This window comes from Lissotriton vulgaris, chromosome 9, assembly GCF_964263255.1.
Source record: "Lissotriton vulgaris chromosome 9, aLisVul1.2, whole genome shotgun sequence".
In the NCBI taxonomy this organism is placed as follows: Eukaryota; Metazoa; Chordata; class Amphibia; order Caudata; family Salamandridae; genus Lissotriton; species Lissotriton vulgaris.
Genome location: NC_141697.1, coordinates 563,460,355 through 563,466,354, shown reverse-complemented (window position 1 = coordinate 563,466,354; position 6,000 = coordinate 563,460,355).

Genomic DNA, 6,000 nt, shown 5'->3' with positions numbered 1-6,000 from the left:
AGCTCCCTCTCTCTCTGTCTTGCTCGCTCTAGCTCCCTCTATCTATCTTACTCCCTCTAGCTCCCTCTCTCTGTCTAGCTAGCTCCCTCTCTCGCTGTCTCACTCCCTCTAGCTCACTCTGTCTCCCTCTCGGTCTTACTCCCTCTAGCTCCCTCTCTGTATTGCTCCCTCTCTCTCTGTCTTGCTCCCTCTAGCTCCCTCTCTCTTACTCCCTCTAGCTCCCTCTCTGTCTAGCGCCCTCTAGCTCACTCTGTCTGGCTCCCTCTGTCTCCCTCTCTCTCTTACTCCCTCTAGCTCCCTCTCTGTCTTGCTCGCTCTAGCTCCCCCTAGCTCCCTCTCTCTATCTTACTCCCTCTAGCTCCCTCTCTGTCTAGCTAGCTCCCTCTCTCGCTGTCTTACTCCCTCTAGCTCCCTCTCTGTATTGCTCCCTCTCTCTCTGTCTTGCTCCGTCTAGCTCCCTCTCTCCCTGTCTTACTCCCTTTAGCTCCCTCTCTCTCTGAATTACTCCCTCTAGCTCCCTCTGTCTCCCTCTCACTCTTACTCCACCTGCCTTCCCTGGATTTGTATAAACAAGAGTCAAGCAACAGGTGGCACTGTAGTGAAGAGCAAGCTGAAATTTGGAACTGGTTCACTGGAAAACTGAAGACTGTGCAAGATACTGAAAATAGGAAACCATGAACCCTCAGATGAGCTAGGCTGCTATAGAATTGCCTTGTGAGCAAATAAAATTGCAGTCAAGCATTGCAGATCTCCTGCGAGACGCTGGCGAGTGTGAACAGCATGAGGAACAGGCAGAGCGCTTGGCTTAAGTTGGTATATCCAAAAAAGACATGAAATGTTAGGGCCCCACTCGAGGCCTGCCCATGATTGCAACAGTGCCTGTCACATAATATTCAAAGATTGAATCTCTATCTTTATTAACACACCTGCATACAGTCCGCTGGCTTCAATGAACAAAGCAACCTTTCCCCGACCGAGAGCTTAATAGGCACGCAGCAGCTCATTAAACAAGCACTGGCGTTGCCAATAGGTCTCACAGTAGGAAAGTTGGAGCTATTGGTTTTGTAAATGACAAAGCCCTTTATGTATTTAAAATGATAACCAAAGTGAAAGGCATTGTTATTTGCAATTGTAATGGCTCCAACTGTCGTACTGCGAGACCTATTGGCAACGTGAGTGGCGTTGCGTGTGCGTGAGTGGCGTTGCGTAGTTGCGCGGCGTTGCGTAGTTGCGCGGCGTTGCGTAGTTGCGCGGCGTTGCGTAGTTGCGCGGCGTTGCGTAGTTGCGCGGCGTTGCGTAGTTGCGCGGCGTTGCGTAGTTGCGCGGCGTTGCGTAGTTGCGCGGCGTTGCGTAGTTGCGCGGCGTTGCGTAGTTGCGCGGCGTTGCGTAGTTGCGCGGCGTTGCGTAGTTGCGCGGCGTTGCGTAGTTGCGCGGCGTTGCGTAGTTGCGCGGCGTTGCGTAGTTGCGCGGCGTTGCGTAGTTGCGCGGCGTTGCGTAGTTGCGCGGCGTTGCGTAGTTGCGCGGCGTTGCGTAGTTGCCCGGCGTTGCGTAGTTGCCCGGCGTTGCGTAGTTTTGACCGGCGTTGCGTAGTTTTGACCGGCGTTGCGTAGTTTTGACCGGCGTTGCGTAGTTTTGACCGGCGTTGCGTAGTTTTGACCGGCGTTGCGTAGTTTTGACCGGCGTTGCGTAGTTTTGACCGGCGTTGCGTAGTTGACCGGCGTTGCGTAGTTGACCGGCGTTGCGTAGTTGACCGGCGTTGCGTAGTTGCCCGGCGTTGCGTAGTTGCCCGGCGTTGCGTAGTTGCCCGGCGTTGCGTAGTTGCCCGGCGTTGCGTAGTTGCCCGGCGTTGCGTAGTTGCCCGGCGTTGCGTAGTTGCCCGGCGTTGCGTAGTTGCGCGGCGTTGCGTAGTTGCGCGGCGTTGCGTAGTTGCGCGGCGTTGCGTAGTTGCGCGGCGTTGCGTAGTTGCGCGGCGTTGCGTAGTTGCGCGGCGTTGCGTAGTTGCGCGGCGTTGCGTAGTTGCGCGGCGTTGCGTAGTTGCGCGGCGTTGCGTAGTTGCGCGGCGTTGCGTAGTTGCGCGGCGTTGCGTAGTTGCGCGGCGTTGCGTAGTTGCGCGGCGTTGCGTAGTTGCGCGGCGTTGCGTAGTTGCGCGGCGTTGCGTAGTTGCGCGGCGTTGCGTAGTTGCGCGGCGTTGCGTAGTTGAGCGGCGTTGCGTAGTTGAGCGGCGTTGCGTAGTTGAGCGGCGTTGCGTAGTTGAGCGGCGTTGCGTAGTTGAGCGGCGTTGCATGTGTGAGCGGCGTTGCATGTGTGAGCGGCGTTGCATGTGTGAGCGGCGTTGCATGTGTGAGTGGCGTTGCATGTGTGAGTGGCGTTGCATGTGTGAGTGGCGTTGCATGTGTGAGTGGCGTTGCATGTGTGAGTGGCGTTGCATGTGTGAGTGGCGTTGCATGTGTGAGTGGCGTTGCATGTGTGAGTGGCGTTGCATGTGTGAGTGGCGTTGCATGTGTGAGTGGTGTTGCGTAGTTGCGTGGCGTTGCGTAGTTGAGCGGCGTTGCGTAGTTGAGCGGCGTTGCGTAGTTGAGCGGCGTTGCGTAGTTGAGCGGCGTTGCGTAGTTGAGCGGCGTTGCGTAGTTGAGCGGCGTTGCGTAGTTGAGCGGCGTTGCGTAGTTGAGCGGCGTTGCGTAGTTGAGCGGCGTTGCGTAGTTGAGCGGCGTTGCGTAGTTGAGCGGCGTTGCGTAGTTGAGCGGCGTTGCGTAGTTGAGCGGCGTTGCGTAGTTGAGCGGCGTTGCGTAGTTGAGCGGCGTTGCGTAGTTGAGCGGCGTTGCGTAGTTGAGCGGCGTTGCGTAGTTGAGCGGCGTTGCGTAGTTGAGCGGCGTTGCGTAGTTGAGCGGCGTTGCGTAGTTGAGTGGCGTTGCGTAGTTGAGTGGCGTTGCGTTGTTGAGTGGCGTTGCGTTGTTGCGTGGCGTTGCGTTGTGGCGTTGCGTTGCGTTGCGTGTGTGCGTGGCGTTGCGGCGTTGCGTAGTTGAGCGGCGTTGCGTAGTTGAGCGGCGTTGCGTAGTTGAGCGGCGTTGCGTAGTTGAGCGGCGTTGCATGTGTGAGTGGCGTTGCATGTGTGAGTGGGGTTGCGTTGTTGCGTGGCGTTGCGTTGTTGCGTGGCGTTGCGTAGTTGCGTGGCGTTGCGTAGTTGCGTGGCATTGCGGCGTTGCGTGGCGTTGCGCGGCGTTGCGTGGCGTTGCGCGGCGTTGCGTAGTTGAGCGGCGTTGCGTAGTTGAGCGGCGTTGCGTAGTTGAGCGGCGTTGCGTAGTTGAGCGGCGTTGCGTAGTTGAGCGGCGTTGCGTAGTTGAGCGGCGTTGCGTAGTTGAGCGGCGTTGCGTAGTTGAGCGGCGTTGCGTAGTTGAGCGGCGTTGCGTAGTTGCGCGGCGTTGCGTAGTTGCGTGGCGTTGCATAGTTGCGTGGCGTTGCATAGTTGCGTGGCGTTGCATAGTTGCGTGGCGTTGCATAGTTGCGTGGCGTTGCATAGTTGCGTGGCGTTGCATAGTTGCGTGGCGTTGCATAGTTGCGTGGCGTTGCATAGTTGCGTGGCGTTGCATAGTTGTGTGGCGTTGCATAGTTGCGTGGCGTTGCATAGTTGCGTGGCGTTGCGTAGTTGCGTTGCATGTGTGAGTGGCGTTGCGTAGTTGCGTTGCATGTGTGAGTGGCGTTGCGTTGTTGCGTGGCATTGCGGCGTTGCGTAGTTGCGCGGCGTTGCGTAGTTGAGCGGCGTTGCGTAGTTGAGCGGCGTTGCGTAGTTGAGCGGCGTTGCGTAGTTGAGCGGCGTTGCGTAGTTGAGCGGCGTTGCGTGTAGTTGCGTGGCGTTGCGTAGTTGAGCGGCGTTGCGTAGTTGAGCGGCGTTGCGTGTAGTTGCGTGGCGTTGTGTGTGAGTTGCGTTGCATGTGTGAGTGGCGTTGCATGTGTGAGTGGCGTTGCATGTGTGAGTGGCGTTGCATGTGTGAGTGGCGTTGCATGTGTGAGTGGCGTTGCATGTGTGAGTGGCGTTGCGTAGTTGCGTGGCATTGCGGCGTTGCGTAGTTGCGCGGCGTTGCGTAGTTGCGCGGCGTTGCGTAGTTGAGCGGCGTTGCGTAGTTGAGCGGCGTTGCGTAGTTGAGCGGCGTTGCGTAGTTGAGCGGCGTTGCGTAGTTGAGCGGCGTTGCGTAGTTGAGCGGCGTTGCGTAGTTGAGCGGCGTTGCGTAGTTGAGCGGCGTTGCGTAGTTGAGCGGCGTTGCGTAGTTGAGTGGCGTTGCGTAGTTGAGTGGCGTTGCGTTGTTGCGTGGCGTTGCGTTGTTGCGTGGCGTTGCGTTGTTGCGTGGCGTTGCGTAGTTGCGTGGCGTTGCGTAGTCGAGTGGCGTTGCGTAGTCGAGTGGCGTTGCGTAGTTGCGTGGCGTTGCATGTGTGAGTGGCGTTGCGTTGCGTTGTTGCGTGGCGTTGCGTTGTTGCGTGGCGTTGCGTAGTTGCGTGGCATTGCGGCGTTGCGTAGTTGTGCGGCGTTGCGTAGCTGAGTGGCGTTGCGTAGTTGAGTGGCGTTGCGTAGTTGAGTGGCGTTGCGTAGTTGAGTGGCGTTGCGTAGTTGAGTGGCGTTGCGTAGTTGCGTGGCGTTGCGTAGTTGCGTGGCGTTGCGTAGTTGCGTGGCGTTGCGTAGTTGCGTGGCGTTGCGTAGTTGCGTGGCGTTGCGGCGTTGCGTAGTTGCGCGGCGTTGCGTAGTTGAGCGGCGTTGCGTAGTTGCGTGGCGTTGCGTAGTTGCGTGGCGTTGCGTAGTTGCGTGGCGTTGCGTAGTTGCGTGGCGTTGCGTAGTTGCGTGGCGTTGCGTGGCGTTGCGTAGTTGCGTGGCGTTGCGTAGTTGCGTGGCGTTGCGTAGTTGCGTGGCGTTGCGTAGTTGCGTGGCGTTGCGTAGTTGCGTGGCGTTGCGTAGTTGCGTGGCGTTGCGTGGTTGAGTGGCGTTGCGTGGTTGAGTGGCGTTGCGTGGTTGAGTGGCGTTGCGTGGTTGAGTGGCGTTGCATGTGTCAGAGGCTAAATGTAGCACAGGGAGACCTCCAGTGGTAAGACAATCAAAAACAACTTAGAAAACATTTCACAGTATGAAGAGATCAAACTCATGAACAAGCGTGATACACCTCAGCTAAAAATCATGATAAATAACAACACACATTAGAAGTGAAACTGCAAGTACAGAAGGACCAGCTTTGCTTGTTTAAAACTCCCACTTCAGGCAGATGAGTGTAATGTGTAAAGCGTCTTGTGCACATGAGCAGATCGGAGTCTGGAAGCAAATACAAAGAAGAGGAATGACTGAGGCGCATTGGTGTGAAGCACATCAAAGGGCTTCTCCTCCCCTAATTAGCCGTTCCGGGGAAACTGAAAGTACGGCCGGCCTGCGGCCGGCCATGAATAATTAGGGGAGGAGAAGCCCTTTGATGTGCTGGGCTGGCTGGCCCTGAATGCGCGTGCATGTTATCACGTGGTTCACGGGCACTGCATGAAAACCGCGGGGCTGAAAGCCCTTTGGTTTGAAGCCGTTTTCGCCACATGAATTCTCGCTCCGCTCGATGCGCTTGCGCACATCGATAGGTCGCGAGACCTAAAAACCCATCGATTCCCTGCTGCCTTTGAGGGTTAGAAATCCTCGAAACTGGCCGCACGCTTTCTGATATAATGCAGCAATTTTGCAATGTTTGGCATATTTGGCAATGCAATAAAGGCCCTGGAAGCACTGGAGGGTGGGGGATGGGCTGGGCAGGGGCAGGCTACCTCGACGAAAAGGGCATGTGTGGGGCATAGGAAGAATTTAGAAAGCCAGCTTGCACCCGCCGAAGAGGGCCCTCACGGCCGTGTTTTCATTTGTGTGCCACTGCACTGCTTTACTACTACGACAGTCTAATGTCATGCAGTTAGTATTTATGATAATGATAATGATATACAGTATATTATACATTAACATTATACTATTCTCTACTGTCTCTATTACTAGTG